We start from the raw sequence: 21,667 nt of genomic DNA, 5'->3' as shown, positions 1-21,667 counted from the left end.
CACACTCCCTCAGTGAGGGCAGTGTTCCAGCCTCCCTCAGCCCCGCCCACTCTCCACAGGTTACCATGGACTACAGATGCTGCATTCTGAGGCCAGGGCGTTCCGAGAATGCCAAGGGCAGACATGATGACCTTAAATGATTTCCTCTTGTGTCAGTTTTGGTAAACTGTAGGAGCTAGGAAATGGTCCACTTTACAGAAATGTTCAAATTTACTGGCATTTCATATATTCTCTGCTATAACATTGTCCTGATTCTTTCTATATATTCTTTAATTATGTTTGTGCTTTCCTTAATCAAAGTGTGTCTTTTAAATCTTTTCAAGGAATATTCTTTGGACTTACTACCTCACCTGAGTTTTATACGTTTTCTGTGGTATTAAGTTCTGCTCATATCTATCTTTATCTTTTCTCTATGTTCTCAGGTTTTATTGTTTTGATCTTCTGATGTCAATTAAAAAACTTGGTTATTCATTTTCATCAATCTTTTTACTTATAAAGATTTGAACTTTTAAAGATTCCAGCTCACTTTTAAGTTTCTAAGGGTCAGGTCCTCTACATTGTGGCTGGCCTAACGCTTAGTTCACCATATAGCAATGTATATATTGACATTTTCCCCTCGACTTTCTGTGATTCCCTACATCTCACCTTTCTTTGCAGACAAGCCATTTGAAATACACTTAACTTATTTCACAGCCAATAAATCTTTGAAATAATGTCTATTTTTTAGAGAAATCTTCTGACATAATTAGGCAGAAAATCTCACCTGCCATAGTTTTCAAAACAGCATAATTTCACTCTTCTCAATGCTTAATCTGTGGTATTAAACAACCTTTGAGTATTTAGGTTTATCAATGACATGTACTTTAAAAATGTTTTAGATATCCTACCAACGTTTGAAAAGCTCCTTGGTCCTTCTTTCAGTTCCAGTTTTATGTATATTTTCTGCCTTGCACCTGATTATTCCAACATCTGATGGATGGCCTAGGGAATCTCATTCTGGTATTGATTGTTTTTGCTGATTGTCTCCCTTTGTAGCTGATTTCTTCAATATTGTGTAAATTTAGATCATGAGCTCATGTTTAGCTAAACAGCTGACCTTGTAAGAGGCTTAGGTGTGAACGCTGGTACGCTTCAGCAGAAAGTCGGCAAAGATTTATTTGTGTCCCTCCAATGAGTTGCCCGCAAGGACCCCATTTTCTACAAGTGTTGGTCCAATACTCCTTCGAGAGGCAGTGGACTCAGACATAGCTGCTTATCAGGCTTCGATCTGGGACAGGGCCAGTGGGCGGCCTGTGGCCCGGGCAGGAGCCTCTCCGCATGTGTCCCAGGGACCCATTTGCCTGCGAACTTCGGTCACCTGGCAGGAAGCTACGATGCCCTGAACTATGGTTAGCTGTGCAGCGAGGTGTACTGCGAGGACAGGTTCGAAACACACTTCAAATAAGAGGGCGGCCTGAGTGGAAAGGTGAGAGTTTGGGCAACTGTGCAGACAAAGAAGGCGCCCTTTGGCCTGGGCCTAAATGCTTGTGACACCCCACTGGTTCTGCCGGGCTCTGAGGGCCCTGCCCTGGGCCCACTGCTCCCGTGCACTTTGTTCAGTCACAGCAGAGATGGCCACACCCAATCCCTCAGTGATGGCAGTCTTCCAACCTCCCTCAGCCACGCCCCCTCTCCGCAGGTTACCATGGACTACAGATGCTGCATTCTGAGGCCAGGGCCTTCCGAGAATGCCAAGGGCAGACATGATGACCTTAAATGATTTCCTCTTGTGTCAGTTTTCGTAAACTGTAGCAGCTAGGAAATGGTCCGCTTTACAGAAATGTTCAAGTTTACTGGCATTTCATATATTCTCTGCTATAACATTGTCCTGATTCTTTCTGCATATTCTTTACTTATGTTTATGTTTTCCTTAATCAAAGTGTGTCTTTTAAATCTTTTCAAAGAATATTCTTTGGACTTACTAAATCACCTGAATTTTATACGTTTTCTGTTGTATTAAGTTCTGCTCATATCATTATTTATCTTTTTTCTATGTTCTCAGTGTTTATAGTTTTGATTTTCTGATGTCAAGTAAAACACTTGGTTATTCATTTTAATAAATCTTTTTACTTATAAAGATTTGAACTTTTAAAGATTCCAGCTTACTTGAACGTTTCTATGGGTCCATTACTCTACACTGTTGCCCGCCTAAGGCTTAGTTCAACATATAGCTATGTATATATTGACATATTTTCCCCTCGGCTTTCTGTGACTCCCTACATCTCACCTTTCTTTGCAGACAAGACATTTGAAATACCCTTAACTTATTTCACAGCCAATAAGTCTTTGAAATAATGTGTATATTTTAGAGAAATCATCTTATATAATTAGGCAGAAAATCTCACGTTCCATAGTTTTCTAAACAGCATAACTTCACTCTTCTCACAGCTTAATTTGCTGTATTAAACAACCTTTGTGTATTTAGCTTTTTGAATGACATGTACTTTAAAAATGTTTTAGAGACCCTACCAGTCTTTGAAAACATCCTTGTTCCTTGTTTCATTTCCAGGTTTATGTATATTTTCTGCCTAGCACCTGATTATTCCAACATCTGACGGATGGCCTAGGGAATCTAATTCTGGTATTGATTGTTTTTGCTGGTTGTCTCCCTCTTTAGCTGATTTCTTCATTATTGTGTAAATTTAGGGCATGAGCTCATGTTTAGCTAAACAGCTGACCTTGTAAAAGCCTTAGGTGTGAACGCTCGTACGTTTCAGCAAAAAGTCGGGAAAGATTTATTTGTGTCCCTCCAATGAGTTGCCCACAAGGACCCCGTTTTCTAGAAGTGTTGCTCCAATACTCCCTCTAGGGGTAGGGGACTTAGACAGGGCTGCTTTCGGCCCCCGATCTTGCGCAGGGGCAGTGGGCCACCTGTGGCCCGGGCAGGAGCCTCTCTGCCTGTGAACCTTGGAATCATCTCTCCTGCGAACTTCGGTCACCTGGCAGGAAGCTACGATGCCCAGACCTATGGTTAGCTGTGCAGCGAGGTATACTGCGTGGACAGGTTCCACACACACTTCAAATAAGTGGGTGGCCTGAGTGGAAAATTGAGAGTTTGGCCAGCTGTGCAGACAAAGAAGGCGCCCTATGGCCTGGGCCTAAATGCTTGTGACACCCCACTGGGCCTGCCTTGCTCTGAGGGCCCTGCCCTGGGCCCCATGCTCCACTGCCCTTTGTTCAGTCACAGCAGAGATGGCCACACCCACTCCCTCCGTGAGGGCAGTGTTCCAGCCTCCCTCAGCCCCGCCCACTCTCCACAGGTTACCATGGACTACAGATGCTGCATTCTGAGGCCAGGGCTTTCCGAGAATGCCAAGGGCAGACATGATGACCTTAAATGATTTCCTCTTGTGTCAGTTTTGGTAAACTGTAGGAGCTAGGAAATGGTCCACTTTACAGAAATGTTCAAATTTACTGGCATTTCATATATTCTCTGCTATAACATTGTCCTGATTCTTTCTGTATATTCTTTACTTTTTTTTGTTTTCCTTAATCAATGTGTGTCTTTTAAATCTTTTCAAAGAATATTCTTTGGACTTACTACCTCACCTAAATTTTATACGTTTTCTGTGGTATTAAGTTCTGCTCATATCTTTATTTATCTTTTTTCTATGTTCTCAGGGTTTATTGTTTTGATCTTCTGATGTCAATTAAAACACTTGGTTATTCATTTTCATCAATCTTTTTACTTATAAAGATTTGAACTTTAAATGATTCCAGCCCACTTTCAAGTTTCTAAGGGTCAGGTCCTCTACATTGTGGCTGGCCTAAGGCTTAGTTCACCATATAGCAATGTATATATTGACAATTTCCCCTCGACTTTCTGTGATTCCCTACATCTCACCTTTCTTTGCAGACAAGCCATTTGAAATACACTTAACTTATTTCACAGCCAATAAGTCTTTGAAATAATGTCTATTTTTTAGAGAAATCTTCTTATATAATTAGGCAGAAAATCTCACCTGCCATAGTTTTCAAAACAGCATAATTTCACTCTTCTCAATGCTTAATCTGTGGTATTAAACAACCTTTGAGTATTTAGGTTTATCAACGACATGTACTTTAAAAATGTTTTTGAGATCCTACCAGCCTTTGAAAACCTCCTTGTTCCTTGTTTCAGTTCCAGTTTTATGTATATTTTCTGCCTTGCACCTGATTATTCCAACATCAGATGGATGGCCTAGGGAATCTCATTCTGGTATTGATTGTTTCTGCTGATTGTCTCCCTTTGTAGCTGATTTCTTCAATATTGTGTAAATTTAGATAATGAGCTCATGTTTAGCTAAACAGCTGACCTTGTAAGAGGCTTAGGTTGAACGCTGGTAAGCTTCAGCAGAAAGTCGGCAAAGATTTATTTCTGTCCCTCCAATGAGTTGCCCGCAAGAACCCCGTTTTCTACAAGTGTTGGTCGAATACTCCTTCGAGAGGCAGTGGACTCAGACATGGCTGCTTTTCAGGCTTCGATCTGGGGCAGGGCCAGTGGGCGGCCTGTGGCCCGGGCAGGAGCCTCTCCGCATGTGTCCCAGGGACCCATGTGCCTGCGAACTTCAGTCACCTGGCAGGAAGCTACGATGCCTTGACCTATGGTTAGCTGTGCAGCGAGGTGTACTGTGCGGACAGGTACCCAACACACTTCAAATAAGAGGGCGGCCTGAGTGGAAAGGTGAGAGTTTGGGCAGCTGTGCAGACAAAGAAGGCGCCCTTTGGCCTGGGCCTAAATGCTTGTGACACCCCACTGGGTCTGCCGGGCTCTGAGGGCCCTGCCCTGGGCCCCCTGCTCCCCTGCCCTTTGTTCAGTCACAGCAGAGATGGCCACACCCACTCCCTCAGTGAGGGCAGTCTTCCAAACTCCCTCAGCCACGCCCCCTCTCCGCAGGTTACCATGGACTACAGATGCTGCATTCTGAGGCCAGGGCGTTCCGAGAATGCCAAGGGCAGACATGATGACCTTAAATGATTTCCTCTTGTGTCAGTTTTGGTAAACTTTAGGAGCTAGGAAATGGTCCACTTTACAGAAATATTCAAATTTACTGGCAATTCATATATTCTCCGCTATAACATTGCCCTGATTCTTTCTGTATATTATTTACTTTTTTTTGTTTTCCTAAATCAAAGTGTGTCTTTTAAATCTTTTCAAAGAATATTCTTTGGATTTACTAAATCACCTAAATTTTATACGTTTTCTGTTGTATTAAGTTCTGCTCATATCTTTATTTATCTTTTTTCTATGTTCTCAGGTTTTATTGTTTTGATTTTCTGATGTCAAGTAAAACAATTGGTTATTATTTTTAAAACATCTTTTTACTTATAAAGATTTGAACTTTTAAAGATTCCAGCTTACTTGTACGTTTCTAAGGGTCCATTCCTCTACACTGTTGCCGGCCTAAGGCTTAGTTCACCATATAGCAATGTATATATTAACATATTCTCCCCTCGGCTTTCTGTGATTCCCTACATCTCACATTTCTTTGCAGACAAGACATTTGAAATACCCTTAACTTATTTCACAGCCAATAAGTCTTTGAAATAATGTGTATTTTTTAGAGAAATCATCTTATATAATTAGGCAGAAAATCTCACCTTCCATAGTTTTCTAAACAGCATAATTTCACTCTTCTCACTGCTTAATTTGTTGTATTAAACAACCTTTGAGTATTTAGCTTTATCAATGACATGTACTTTAAAAATGTTTTAGAGATCCTACCAGTCTTTGAAAACCTCCTTGTTCCTTGTTTCTTTTCCAGTTTTATGTATATTTTCTGCCTAGCACCTGATTATTCCAACATCTGACGGATGGCCTAGGGAATCTAATTCTGGTATTGATTGTTTTTGCTGATTGTCTCCCTTTGTAGCTGATTTCTTCGTTATTGTGTAAATTTAGATCATGAGCTCATGTATAGCTAAACATCTGACCTTGTAAAAGGCTTATGTGTGAACGCTCGTAAGTTTCAGCAAAAAGTCGGCAAAAATTTATTTGTGTCCCTCCAATGAGTTGCCCACAAGGACCCCGTTTTCTAGAAGTGTTGGTCCAATACTTCCTCTAGGGGTAGGGGAAATAGACAGGGCTGCTTTCGGCCCCCGATCTTGGGCAGGGGCAGTGGGCCGCCTGTGGCCCGGGCAGGAGCCTCTCTGCATGTGAACCTGGGAATCATCTCTCCTGCGAACTTCGGTCACCTGGCAGGAAGCTATGATGCCCAGACCTATGGTTAGCTGTGCAGCGAGGTATACTGCGCGGACAGGTTCCACACTCACTGCAACTAAGTGGGCGGCCTGAGTGGAAAAGTGATAGTTTGGGCAGCTGTGCAGACAAAGAAGGCGCCCTAAGGCCTGGGCCTAAATGCTTGTGACACCCCACTAGGCCTGCCGTGCTCTGAGGGCCCTGCCTAGGGCCCGCTTCTCCCCTGCCCTTTGTTCAGTCACAGCAGAGATGGCCACACCCACTTCCTCAGTGAGGGCAGTGTTCCAGCCTCCCTCAGCACCGACCCTCTCCACAGGTTACCATGGACTACAGATGCTGCATTCTGAGGCCAGGGCGTTCCGAGAATGCCAAGGGCAGACATGATGACCTTAAATGATTTCCTCTTGTGTCAGTTTTGGTAAACTGTAGGAGCTAGGAAATGGTCCACTTTACAGAATTTTTCAAATTTACTGGCATTTCATATATTCTCTGCTATAACATTGTCCTGATTCTTTCTGTAAATTCTTTACTTTTTTTTGTTTTCCTTAATCAAAGTGTGTCTTTTAAATCTTTTCAAAGAATATTCTTTGGACTTACTACCTCACCTGAATTTTATACGTTTTCTGTGGTATTAAGTTCTGCTCATATCTTTATTTATCTTTTTTCTATGTTCTCAGGGTTTATTGTTTTCATCTTCTGATGTCAATTAAAAGACTTGGTTATTCATTTTCATCAATCTTTTTACTTATAAAGATTTGAACTTTTAAAGATTCCAGCTCACTTTTAAGTTTCTAAGGGTCAGGTCCTCTACATTGTGGCTGGCCTAAGGCTTAGTTCACCATATAGCAATGTATATATTGACATTTTCCCCTCGACTTTCTGTGATTCCCTACATCTCACCTTTCTTTGCAGACAAGCCATTTGAAATACACTTAACTTATTTCACAGCCAATAAGTCTTTGAAATAATGTCTATTTTTTAGAGATATCTTCTGACATAATTAAGCAGAATATCTCACCTGCCATAGTTTTCAAAACAGCATAATTTCACTCTTCTCAATGCTTAATCTGTGGTATTAAACAACCTTTGAGTTTTTAGGTTTATCAATGACATGTACTTTAAAAATGTTTTAGAGATCATACCAGCCTTTGAAAACCTCCTTGTTCCTTGTTTCAGTTCCAGTTTTATGTATATTTTCTGCCTTGCACCTGATTATTCCAACATCAGATGGATGGCCTAGGGAATCTCATTCTGGTATTGATTGTTTTTGCTGATTGTCTCCCTTTGTAGCTGATTTCTTCAATATTGTGTAAATTTAGATCATGAGCTCATGTTTAGCTAAACAGCTGACCTTGTAAGAGGCTTAGGTGTGAACGCTGGTACGCTTCAGCAGAAAGTTGGCAAAGATTTATTTCTGTCCCTCCAATGAGTTGCCCGCAAGAACCCCGTTTTCTACAAGTGTTGGTCGAATACTCCTTCGAGAGGAGGTGGACTCAGACATGGTTGCTTTTCAGGCTTCGATCTAGGGCAGGGCCAGTGGGTGGCCTGTGGCCCGGGCAGGAGCCTCTCAGCATGTGTCCCAGGGACCCATTTGCCTGCGAACTTCGGTCACCTGGCAGGAAGCTACGATGCCTTGACCTATGGTTAGCTGTGCAGCGAGGTGTACTGCTCGGACAGGTACCCAACACACTTCAAATAAGAGGGCGGCCTGAGTGGAAAGGTGAGAGTTTGGGCAGCTGTGCAGACAAAGAAGGCGCCCTTTGGCCTGGGCCTAAATGCTTGTGACACCCCACTGGGTCTGCCGGGCTCTGAGGGCCCTGCCCTGGGCTCCCTGCTCCCCTGCCCTTTGTTCAGTCACAGCAGAGATGGCCACACCCACTCCCTCCGTGATGGCAGACTTCCAAGCTCCCTCAGCCACGCCCCCTCTCCGCAGGTTACCATGGACTACAGATGCTGCATTCTGAGGCCAGGGCGTTCCGAGAATGCCAAGGGCAGACATGACGACCTTAAATGATTTCCTCTTGTGTCACTTTTCGTAAACTGTAGCAGCTAGGAAATGGTCCGCTTTACAGAAATGCTCAAGTTTACAGGCATTTCATATATTCTCTGCTATAACATTGTCCTGATTCTTTCTGCATATTCTTTACTTATTTTTATGTTTTCCTTAATCAAAGTGAGTCTTTTAAATCTTTTCAAAGAATATTCTTTGGACTTACTAAATCACCTGAATTTTATACGTTTTCTGTTGTATTAAGTTCTGCTCATATCTTTATTTATCTTTTTTCTATGTTCTCAGGGTTTATAGTTTTGATTTTCTGTTGTCAAGTAAAACACTTGGTTATTCATTTTAATAATCTTTTTACTTATAAAGATTTGAACTTTTAAAGATTCTAGCTTACTTGTACGTTTCTAAGGGTCCATTCCTCTACACTGTTGCCGGCCTAAGGCTTAGATCAACATATAGCTATGTATATATTGACAAATTATCCCCTCGGCTTTCTGTGATTCCCTACATCTCACCTTTCTTTGCAGACAAGCCATTTGAAATACCCTTAACTTATTTCACAGCCAATAAGTCTTTGAAATAATGTGTATTTTTTAGAGAAATCATCTTATATAATTAGGCAGAAAATCTCACCTTCCATAGTTTTCTAAACAGCATAACTTCACTCTTCTCACAGCTTAATTTGCTGTATTAAACAACCTTTGTGTTTTTAGCTTTATCAATGACATGTACTTTAAAAATGTTTTAGAGACCCTACCAGTCTTTGAAAACATCCTTGTTCCTTGTTTCTTTTCCAGGTTTATGTATATTTTCTGCCTAGCACCTGATTATTCCAACATCTGACGGATGGCCTAGGGAATCTAATTCTGGTATTGATTGTTTTTGCTGATTGTCTCCCTTTGTAGCTGATTTCTTCATTATTGTGTAAATTTAGGTCATGAGCTCATGTTTAGCTAAACAGCTGACCTTGTAAAAGGCTTAGGTGTGAACGCTCGTAAGTTTCATCAAAAAGTCGGCAATGATTTATTTGTGTCCCTCCAATGAGTTGCCCACAAGGAACCCGTTTTCTAGAAGTGTTGGTCCAATACTCCCTCTAGGGGTAGGGGACTTAGACAGGGCTGCTTTCGGCCCCCGATCTTGGGCAGGGGCAGTGGGCGGCTTGTGGCTTGGGCAGGAGCCTCTCTGCGTGTGAACCTGGGAATCATCTCTCCTGCGAACTTCGGTCAAGTGGCAGGAAGTTACGATGCCCAGACCTATGGTTAGCTGTGCAGCGAGGTATACTGCGTGGACAGGTTCCACACACACTTCAAATAAGTGGGTGGCCTGAGTGGAAAAGTGAGAGTTTGGCCAGCTGTGCAGACAAAGAAGGCGCCCTATGGCCTGGGCCTAAATGCATGTGACACCCCACTGGGCCTGCCTAGCTCTGAGGGCCCTGCCCTGGGCCCCTTGCTCCCCTGCCCTTTGTTCAGTCACAGCAGAGATGGCCACACCAACTCCCTCAGTGAGGGCAGTGTTCCAGCCTCCCTCAGCCCCGCCCACTCTCCACAGGTTATCATGGACTACAGATGCTGCATTCTGAGGCCAGGGCGTTCCGAGAATGCCAAGGGCAGACATAATGACCTTAAATGATTTCCTCTTGTGTCAGTTTTGGTAAACTGTAGGAGCTAGGAAATGGTCCACTTTACAGAAATTTTCAAATTTACTGGCATTTCATATATTCTCTGCTATAACATTGTCCTGATTCTTTCTGTATATTCTTTACTTTTTTTTGTTTTACTTAATCAAAGTGTGTCTTTTAAATCTTTTCAAAGAATATTCTTTGGACTTACTACCTCACCTGAATTTTATACGTTTTCTGTGGTATTAAGTTCTGCTCATATCTTTATTTATCTTTTTTCTATGTTCTCAGGGTTTATTGTTTTGATCTTCTGATGTCAATTAAAACACTTGGTTATTCATTTTCATCAATCTTTTTACTTATAAAGATTTGAACTTTTAAAGATTCCAGCTCACTTTCAAGTTTCTAAGGGTCACGTCCTCTACATTGTGGCTGGCCTAAGGCTTAGTTCACCATATAGCAATGTATATATTGACATTTTCCCCTCGACTTTCTGTGATTCCCTACATCTCACCTTTCTTTGCAGACAAGCCATTTGAAATACACTTAACTTATTTCACAGCCAATAAGTCTTTGAAATAATGTCTATTTTTTAGAGAAATCTTCTGACATAATTAGGCAGAAAATCTCACCTGCCATAGTTTTCAAAACAGCATAATTTCACTCTTCTCAATGCTTAATCTGTGGTATTAAACAACGTCTGAGTATTTAGGTTTATCAATGACATGTACTTTAAAAATGTTTTAGAGATCCTTCCAGCCTTTGAAAACCTCCTTGTTCCTTGTTTCAGTTCCAGTTTTATGTATATTTTCTGCCTTGCACCTGATTATTCCAACATCAGATGGATGGCCTAGGGAATCTCATCCTGGAATTGATTGTTTTTGCTGATTGTCTCCCTTTGTAGCTGATTTCTTCAATATTGTGTAAATTTAGATCATGAGCTCATGTTTAGCTAAACAGCTGACCTTGTAAGAGGCTTAGGTGTGAACGCTGGTAAGCTTCAGCAGAAAGTCGGCAAAGATTTATTTCTGTCCCTCCAATGAGTTGCCCGCAAGAACCCCGTTTTCTACAAGTGTTGGTCGAATACTCCTTCGAGAGGCAGTGGACTCAGACATGGCTGCTTTTCAGCCTTCGATCTGGGGCAGGGCCAGTGGGTGGCCTGTGGCCAGGGCAGGAGCCTCTCCGCATGTGTCCCAGGGACCCATTTGTCTGCGAACTTCGGTCAACTGGCAGGAAGCTACGATGCCTTGACCTATGGTTAGCTATGCAGCGAGGTGTACTGCGCGGACAGGTACCCAGCACACTTCAAATAAGAGGGCGGCCTGAGTGGAAAGGTGAGAGTTTGGGCAGCTGTGCAGACAAAGAAGGCGCCCTTTGGCCTGGGCCTAAATGCTTGTGAAACCCCACTGGGTCTGCCGGGCTCTGAGGTCCCTGCCCTGGGCTCCCTGCTCCCCTGCCCTTTGTTCAGTCACTGCAGAGATGGCCACACCCACTCCCTCCGTGATGGCAGTCTTCCAACCTCCCTCAGCCACGCACCCTCTCCGCAGGTTACCATGGACTACAGATGCTGAATTCTGAGGCCAGGGCGTTCCGAGAATGCCAAGGGCAGACATGATGAACTTAAATGATTTCCTCTTGTGTCAGTTTTGGTAAACTTTAGGAGCTAGGAAAGGTTCCACTTTACAGAAATATTCAAATTTACTGGCAATTCATATATTCTCCGCTATAACATTGTCCTGATTCTTTCTGTATATTATTTACTTTTTTTTGTTTTCCTAAATCAAAGTGTGTCTTTTAAATCTTTTCAAAGAATATTCTTTGGACTTACTAAATCACCTGAATTTTATACGTTTTCTGTTGTATTAAGTTCTGCTCATATCTTTATTTATCTTTTTTCTATGTTCTCAGGGTTTATAATTTTGATTTTCTGATGTCAAGTAAAACACTTGGTTATACATTTTAATAAATCTTTTTACTTATAAAGATTTGAACTTTTAAAGATTCCAGCTTACTTGTACGTTTCTAAGGGTCCATTCCTCTACACTGTTGCCGGCCTAAGGCTTAGTTCACCATATAGCAATGTATATATTGACCTATTATCCCCTCGGCTTTCTGTGATTCCCTACATCTCACCTTTCTTTGCAGACAAGCCATTTGAAATACCCTTAACTTATTTCACAGCCAATAAGTCTTTGAAATAATGTGTATTTTTTAGAGAAATCATCTTATATAATTAGGCAGAAAATCTCACCTTCCATAGTTTTCTAAACAGCATAACTTCACTCTTCTCACAGCTTAATTTGCTGTATTAAACAACCTTTGTGTTTTTAGCTTTATCAATGACATGTACTTTAAAAATGTTTTAGAGATCCTTCCAGCCTTTGAAAACCTCCTTGTTCCTTGTTTCAGTTCCAGTTTTATGTATATTTTCTGCCTTGCACCTGATTATTCCAACATCAGATGGATGGCCTAGGGAATCTCATCCTGGTATTGATTGTTTTTGCTGATTGTCTCCCTTTGTAGCTGATTTCTTCAATATTGTGTAAATTTAGATCATGAGCTCATGTTTAGCTAAACAGCTGACCTTGTAAGAGGCTTAGGTGTGAACGCTGGTAAGCTTCAGCAGAAAGTCGGCAAAGATTTATTTGTGTCCCTCCAATGAGTTGCCCGCAAGAACCCCGTTTTCTACAAGTGTTGGTCGAATACTCCTTCGAGAGGCAGTGGACTCAGACATGGCTGCTTTTCAGGATTCGATCTGGGGCAGGGCCAGTGGGCGGCCTGTGGCCCGGGAAGGAGCCTCTCCGCTTGTGTCCCAGGGACCCATTTGCCTGCGAACTTCAGTCACCTGGCAGGAAGCTACGATGCCTTGACCTATGGTTAGCTGTGCAGCGAGGTGTACTGTGCGGACAGGTACCCAACACACTTCAAATAAGAGGGCGGCCTGAGTGGAAAGGTGAGAGTTTGGGCAGCTGTGCAGACAAACAAGGCGCCTTTGGCCTGGGCCTAAATGCTTGTGACAGCCCACTGGGTCTGCCGGGCTCTGAGGGCCCTGCCGTGGGCCCCCTGCTCACCTGCCCTTTGTTCAGTCACAGCAGAGATGGCCACACCCACTCCCTCAGTGAGGGCAGTCTTCCAACCTCCCTCAGCCACGCCCCCTCTCCGCAAGTTACCATGGACTACAGATGCTGCATTCTGAGGCCAGGGCGTTCCGAGAATGCCAAGGGCAGACATGATGACCTTAAATGATTTCCTCTTGTGTCAGTTTTGGTAAACTTTAGGAGCTAGGAAATGGTCCACTTTACAGAAATATTCAAATTTACTGGCAATTCATATATTCTCCGCTATAACATTGTCCTGATTCTTTCTGTATATTATTTACTTTTTTTTGTTTTCCTAAATCAAAGTGTGTCTTTTAAATCTTTTCAAAGAATATTCTTTGGACTTACTAAATCACCTAAATTTTATACGTTTTCTGTTGTATTAAGTTCTGCTCATATCTTTATTTATCTTTTTTCTATGTTCTCAGGGTTTATAGTTTTGATTTTCTGATGTCAAGTAAAACACTTGGTTATTCATTTTAATAAATCTTTTTACTTATAAAGATTTGAACTTTTAAAGATTCCAGCTAACTTGTACGTTTCTAAGGGTCCATTCCTCTACACTGTTGCCGGCCTAAGGCTTAGTTCACCATATAGCAATGTATATATTGACCTATTATCCCCTCGGCTTTCTGTGATTCCCTACATCTCTCCTTTCTTTGCAGACAAGACATTTGAAATACCCTTAACTTATTTCACAGCCAATAAGTCTTTGAAATAATGTGTATTTTTTAGAGAAATCATCTTATATAATTAGGCAGAAAATCTCACCTTCCATAGTTTTCTAAACAGCATAACTTCACTCTTCTCACAGCTTAATTTGCTGTATTAAACAACCTTTGTGTTTTTAGCTTTATCAATGACATGTACTTTAAAAATGTTTTAGAGACCCTACCAGTCTTTGAAAACATCCTTGTTCCTTGTTTCTTTTCCAAGTTTATGTATATTTTCTGCCTAGCACCTGATTATTCCAACATCTGACGGATGGCCTAGGGAATCTAATTCTGGTATTGATTGTTTTTGTTGATTGTCTCCCTTTGTAGCTGATTTCTTCATTATTGTGTAAATTTAGGTCATGAGCTCATGTTTAGCTAAACAGCTTACCTTGTAAAAGGCTTAGGTGTGAACGCTCCTAAGTTTCAGCAAAAAGTCGGCAAAGATTTATTTGTGTCCCTCCAATGAGTTGCCCACAAGGACCCCGTTTTCTAGAAGTGTTGGTCCAATACTCCCTCTAGGGGTAGGGGACTTAGACAGGGCTGCTTTGGGCCCCCGATCTTGGGCAGGGGCAGTGGGCGGCGTGTGGCCTGGGCAGGAGCCTCTCTGCGTGTGAACCTGGGAATCATCTCTCCTGCGAACTTCGGTCACCTGGCAGGAAGCTACGATGCCCAGACCTATGGTTAGCTGTGCAGCGAGGTATACTGCGTGGACAGGTTCCACACACACTTCAAATAAGTGGGTGGCCTGAGTGGAAATGTGAGAGTTTGGCCAGCTGTGCAGACAAAGAAGGCGCCCTATGGCCTGGGCCTAAATGCTTGTGACACCCCACTGGGCCTGCCTTGCTCTGAGGGCCCTGCCCTGGGCCCCATGCTCCCCTGCCATTTGTTCAGTCACAGCAGAGATGGCCACACCCACTCCCTCAGTGAGGGCAGTGTTCCAGCCTCCCTCAGCCCCGCCCACTCTCCACTGGTTACCATGGACTACAGATGCTGCATTCTGAGGCCAGGGCGTTCCGAGAATGCCAAGGGCAGACATGATGACCTTAAATGATTTCCTATTGTGTCAGTTTTGGTAAACTGTAGGAGCTAGGAAATGGTCCACTTTACAGAAATGTTCAAATTTACGGGCATTTCATATATTCTCTGCTATAACATTGCCCAGATTCTTTCTGTATATTCTTTACTTTTTTTTGTTTTCCTTAATCAAAGTGTGTCTTTTAAATCTTTTCAAAGAATATTCTTTGGACTTACTACCTCACCTGAATTTTATACGTTTTCTGTGGTATTATGTTCTGCTCATATCTTTATTTATCTTTTTTCTATGTTCTCAGGGTTTATTGTTTTGATCTTCTGATGTCAATTAAAACATTTGGTTATTCATTTTCATCAATCTTTTTACTTATAAAGATTTGAACTTTTAAAGATTCCAGCTCACTTTCAAGTTTCTAAGGGTCAGGTACTCTACATTGTGGCTGGCCTAAGGCTTAGTTCACCATATAGCAATGTATATATTGACATTTTCCCCTCGACTTTCTGTGATTCCCTACATCTCACCATTCTTTGCAGACAAGCCATTTGAAATACACTTAACTTATTTCACAGCCAATAAGTCTTTGAAATAATGTCTATTTTTTAGAGAAATCTTCTGACATAATTAGGCAGAAAATCTCACCTGCCATAGTTTTCAAAACAGCATAATTTCACTCTTCTCAATGCTTAATCTGTGGTATTAAACAACCTTTGAGTATTTAGGTTTATCAATGACATGTACTTTAAAAATGTTTTAGAGATCCTACCAGCCTTTGAAAACCTCCTTGTTCCTTGTTTCAGTTCCAGTTTTATGTATATTTTCTGCCTTGCACCTGATTATTCCAACATCAGATGGATGGCCTAGGGAATCTCATTCTGGTATTGATTGTTTTTGCTGATTGTCTCCCATTGTAGCTGATTTCTTCAATATTGTGTAAATTTAGATCATGAGCTCATGTTTAGCTAAACAGCTGACCTTGTAAGAGGCTTAGGTGTGAACGCTGGTAAGCTTCAGCAGAAAGTCGGCAAAGATTTATTTGTGTCCCTCCAATGAGTTGCCCGCAAGAACCCCGTTTTCTACAAGTGTTGGTCGAATACTCCTTCGAGAGGCAGTGGACTCAGACATGGCTGCTTTTCAGGCTTCGATCTGGGGCAGGGCCAGTGGGCGGCCTGTGGCCCGGGCAGGAGCCTCTCCGCATGTGTCCCAGGGACCCATTTGCCTGCGAACTTCAGTCACCTGGCAGGAAGCTTTGATGCCTTGACCTATGGTTAGCTGTGCAGCGAGGTGTACTGTGAGGACAGGTACCCAACACACTTCAAATAAGAGGGCGGCCTGAGTGGAAAGGTGAGAGTTTGGGCAGCTGTGCAGACAAAGAAGGCGCCCTTTGGCCTGGGCCTAAATGCTTGTGACACCCCACTGGGTCTGCCGGGCTCTGAGGGCCCTGCCCAGGGCCCGCTGCTCCCCTGCCCTTTGTTCAGTCACAGCAGAGATGGCCACACCCACTCCCTCTGTGAGGGCAGTGTTCCAGCCTCCCTCAGTCCCGCCCACTCTCCGCAGGTTACCATGGACTACAGATGCTGCATTCTGAGGACAGGGCGTTCCGAGAATGCCAAGGGCAGACATGAGGACCTTAAATGATTTCCTCTTGTGTCAGTTTTGGTAAACTTTAGGAGCTAGGAAATGGTCCACTTTACAGAAATATTCAAATTTACTGGCAATTCATATATTCTCCGCTATAACATTGTCCTGATTCTTTCTGTACATTATTTACTTTTTTTTTGTTTTCCTAAATCAACGTGTGTCTTTTAAATCTTTTCAAAGAATATTCTTTGGACTTACTAAATCACCTAAATTTTATACGTTTTCTGTTGTATTAAGTTCTGCTCATATCTTTATTTATCTTTTTTCTATGTTCTCAGGGTTTATTGTTTTGATTTTCTGATGTCAAGTAAAACACTTGGTTATTATTTTTAATAAATCTTTTTACTTATAAAGATTTGAACTTTTAAAGATTCCAGCTTCCTTGTACGTTTCTAAGGGTCCATTCCTCTACACTGTTGCCGGCCTAAGGCTTAGTTCACCATATAGCAATGTATATATTGACCTATTACCCCCTCGGCTTTCTGTGATTCCCTACATCTCACATTTCTTTGCAGACAAGCCATTTGAAATACCCTTAACTTATTTCACAGCCAATAAGTCTTTGAAATAATGTGTATGTTTTAGAGAAATCATCTTATATAATTAGGCAGAAAATCTCACCTTCCATAGTTGACTAAACAGCATAATTTCACTCTTCTCACTGCTTAATTTGTTGTATTAAACAACCTTTGAGTATTTAGCTTTATCAATGACATGTACTTTAAAAATGTTTTAGAGACTCTACCAGTCTTTGAAAACATCCTTGTTCCTTGTTTCTTTTCCAGGTTTATGTATATTTTCTGCCTAGCACCTGATCATTTCAACATCTGACGGATGGCCTAGGGAATCTAATTCTGGTATTGATTGTTTTTGCTGATTGTCTCTCTTTGTAGCTGATTTCTTCATTATTGTGTAAATTTAGATCATGAGCTCATGTTTAGCTAAACAGCTGACCTTGTAAAAGGCTTCGGTGTGAACGCTCGTAAGTTTCAGCAAAATGTCGGCAAAGATTTATTTGTGTCCCTCCAATGAGTTGCCCACAAGGACCCCGTTTTCTAGAAGTGTTGGTCCAATACTCCCTCTAGGGGTAGGGGACTTAGACAGGGCTGCTTTCGGCCCCCGATCTTGGGCAGGGGCAGTGGGCCGCGTGTGGCCCGGGCAGGAGCCTCTCTGCATGTGAACCTGGGAATCATCTCTCCTGCGAACTTCGGTCACCTGGCAGGAAGCTATGATGCCCAGACCTATGGTTAGCTGTGCAGCGAGGTATACTGCGTGGACAGGTTCCACACTCACTGCAACTAAGTGGGCGGCCTGAGTGGAAAAGTGAGAGTTTGGACAGCTGTGCAGACAAAGAAGGCGCCCTAAGGCCTGGGCCTAAATGCTTGTGACACCCCACTAGGCCTGCCGGGCTCTGAGGGTCCTGCCCAGGGCCCGCTGCTCCCCTGCCCTTTGTTCAGTCACAGCAGAGATGGCCACACCCACTCCCTCTGTGAGGGCAGTGTTCCAGCCTCCCTCAGTCCCGCCCACTCTCCGCAGGTTACCATGGACTACAGATGCTGCATTCTGAGGACAGGGCGTTCCGAGAATGCCAAGGGCAGACATGATGACCTTAAATGATTTCCTCTTGTGTCAGTTTTGGTAAACTTTAGGAGCTAGGAAATGGTCCACTTTACAGAAATATTCAAATTTACTGGCAATTCATATATTCTGCGCTATAACATTGTCCTGATTCTTTCTGTATATTATTTACTTTTTTTTTGTTTTCCTAAATCAAAGTGTGTCTTTTAAATCTTTTCAAAGAATATTCTTTGGACTTACTAAATCACCTGAATTTTATACGTTTTCTGTTGTATTAAGTTCTGCTCATATCTTTATTTATCTTTTTTGTATGTTCTCAGGGTTTATAGTTTTGATTTTCTGATGTCAAGTAAAACACTTGGTTATTCATTTTAATAATCTTTTTACTTATAAAGATTTGAACTTTTAAAGATTCCAGCTTACTTGTACGTTTCTAAGGGTCCATTCCTCTACACTGTTGCCGGCCTAAGGCTTAGTTCACCATATAGCAATGTATATATTGACCTATTATCCCCTCGGCTTTCTGTGATTCCCTACATCTCACATTTCTTTGCAGACAAGACATTTGAAATACCCTTAACTTATTTCACAGCCAATAAGTCTTTGAAATAATGTGTATTTTTTAGAGAAATCATCTTATATAATTAGGCAGAAAATCTCACCTTCCATAGTTTTCTAAACAGCATAATTTCACTCTTCTCACTGCTTAATTTGTTGTATTAAACAACCTTTGAGTATTTAGCTTTATCAATGACATGTACTTTAAAAATGTCTTAGAGATCCTACCAGTCTTTGAAAACATCCTTGTTCCTTGTTTCTTTTCCAGGTTTATGTATATTTTCTGCCTAGCACCTGATTATTCCAACATCTGACGGATGGCCTAGGGAATCTAATTCTGGTATTGATTGTTTTTGCTGATTGTCTCCCTTTGTAGCTGGTTTCTTCATTATTGTGTAAATTTAGATCATGAGCTCATGTTTAGCTAAACAGCTGACCTTGTAAAAGGCTTAGGTGTGAACGCTCGTAAGTTTCAGCAAAAAGTCGGCAAAGATTTATTTGTGTCCCTCCAATGAGTTGCCCACAAGGACCCCGTTTTCTAGAAGTGTTGGTCCAATACTCCCTCTAGGGGTAGGGGACTTAGACAGGGCTGCTTTCGGCCCCCGATCTTGGGCAGGGTCAGTGGGCGGCGTGTGGCCTGGGCAGGAGCCTCTCTGCATGTGAACCTGGGAATCATCTCTCCTGCGAACTTCGGTCACCTGGCAGGAAGCTACGATGCCCAGACCTATGGTTAGCTGTGCAGCGAGGTATACTACGTGGACAGGTTCCACACACACTTCAAATAAGTGGGTGGCCAGAGTGGAAAAGTGAGAGTTTGGCCAGCTGTGCAGACAAAGAAGGCGCCCTATGGCCTGGGCCTAAATGATTGTGACACCCCACTGGGCCTGCCTTGCTCTGAGGGCCCTGCCCTGGGCCCCATGCTCCCCTGCCCTTTGTTCAGTCACAGCACAGATGGCCACACCCACTCCCTCAGTGAGGGCAGTGTTCCAGCCTCCCTCAGCCCCGCCCACTCTCCACAGGTTACCATGGACTACAGATGCTGCATTCTGAGGCCAGGGCGTTCCGAGAATGCCAAGGGCAGACATGATGACCTTACATGATTTCCTCTTGTGTCAGTTTTGGTAAACTGTAGGAGCTAGGAAATGGTCCACTTTACAGAAATGTTCAAATTTACTGGCATTTCATATATTCTCTGCTATAACATTGTCCTGATTCTTTCTGTATATTCTTTACTTTTTTTTGTTTTCCTTAATCAAAGTGTGTCTTTTAAATCTTTTCAAAGAATATTCTTTGGACTTACTACCTCACCTGAATTTTATACGTTTTCTGTGGTATTAAATTCTGCTCATATCTTTATTTATCTTTTTTCTATGTTCTCAGGGTTTATTGTTTTGATCTTCTGATGTCAATTAAAACACTTGGTTATTCATTTTCATCAATCTTTTTACTTATAAAGATTTGAACTTTTAAAGATTCCAGCTCACTTTCAAGTTTCTAAGGGTCAGGTACCCTACATTGTGGCTGGCCTAAGGCTTAGTTCACCATATAGCAATGCATATATTGACATTTTCCCCTCGACTTTCTGTGATTCCGTACATCTCACCTTTCTTTGCAGACAAGCCATTTGAAATACACTTAACTTATTTCACAGCCAATAAGTCTTTGAAATAATGTCTATTTTTTAGAGAAATCTTCTGACATAATTAGGCAGAAAATCTCACCTGCTATAGTTTTCAAAACAGCATAATTTCACTCTTCTCAATGCTTAATCTGTGGTATTAAACAACCTTTGAGTATTTAGGTTTATCAACGACATGTACCTTAAAAATGTTTTAGAGATCCTACCAGCCTTTGAAAACCTCCTTGTTCCTTGTTTCAGTTCCAGTTTTATGTATATTTTCTGCCTTGCACCTGATTATTCCAACATCAGATGGATGGCCTAGGGAATCTCATTCTGGTATTGATTGTTTTTGCTGATTGTCTCCCTTTGTAGCTGATTTCTTCAATATTGTGTAAATTTAGATCATGAGCTCATGTTTAGCTAAAGAGCTGACCTTGTAAGAGGCTTAGGTGTGAACGCTGGTACGCTTCAGCAGAAAGTCGGCAAAGATTTTTTTGTGTCCCTCCAATGAGTTGCCCGCAAGGACCCCGTTTTCTACAAGTGTTGGTCCAATACTCCTTCGAGAGGCAGTGGACTCAGACATGGCTGATTTTCAGCCTTCGATCTGGGGCAGGGCCAGTGGGCGGCCTGTGGCCCCGGCAGGAGCCTCTCCGCATGTGTCCCAGGGAACAATTTGCCGTCGAACTTCAGTCAACTGGCAGGAAGCTACGATGCAATGACCTATGGTTAGCTGAGCAGCGAGGTGTACTGCGCGGACAGGTACCCAACACACTTCAAATAAGAGGGCGGCCTGAGTGGAAAGGTGAGAGTTTGGGCAGCTGTGCAGACAAAGAAGGCGCCCTTTGGCCTGGGCCTAAATGCTTGTGACACTCCACTGGGTCTGCCGGGCTCTGAGGGTCCTGCCCTGGGCCCCCTGCTCCCCTGCCCTTTGTTCAGTCACAGCAGAGATGGCCACACTCACTCCCTCAGTGAGGGCAGTCTTCCAGCCTCCCTCAGCCCCGCCCACTCTCCGCAGGTTACCATGGACTACAGATGCTGCATTCTGAGGCCAGGACGTTCCGAGAATGCCAAGGGCAGACATGATGACCTTAAATGATTTCCTCTTGTGAAAATTTTGGTAAACTTTAGGAGCTAGGCTATGGTCCACTTTACAGAAATGTTCAAGTTTACTGGCAATTCATATATTCTCCGCTATAACATTGTCCTGATTCTTTCGGTATATTATTTACTTTTTTTTGTTTTCCTAAATCAAAGTGTGTCTTTTAAATCTTTTCAAAGAATATTCTTTGGACTTACTAAATCACCTAAATTTTATACGTTTTCTGTTGTATTAAGTTCTGCTCATATCTTTATTTATCTTTTTTCTATGTTCTCAGGGTTTATTGTTTTGATTTTCTGATGTCAAGTAAAACACTTGGTTATTATTTTTAATAAATCTTTTTTACTTATAAAGATTTGAACTTTTAAAGATTCCAGCTTACTTGTACGTTTCTAAGGGTCCATTCCTCTACACTGTTGCCGGCCTAAGGCTTAGTTCACCATATAGCAATGTATATATTGACATATTATCCCCTCGGCTTTCTGT

Source organism: Mesoplodon bidens (genome assembly GCF_964165515.1).
Source record: "Mesoplodon bidens genome assembly, chromosome: Y".
In the NCBI taxonomy this organism is placed as follows: domain Eukaryota; kingdom Metazoa; phylum Chordata; class Mammalia; order Artiodactyla; family Ziphiidae; genus Mesoplodon; species Mesoplodon bidens.
This window is presented reverse-complemented; position numbering follows the sequence as displayed.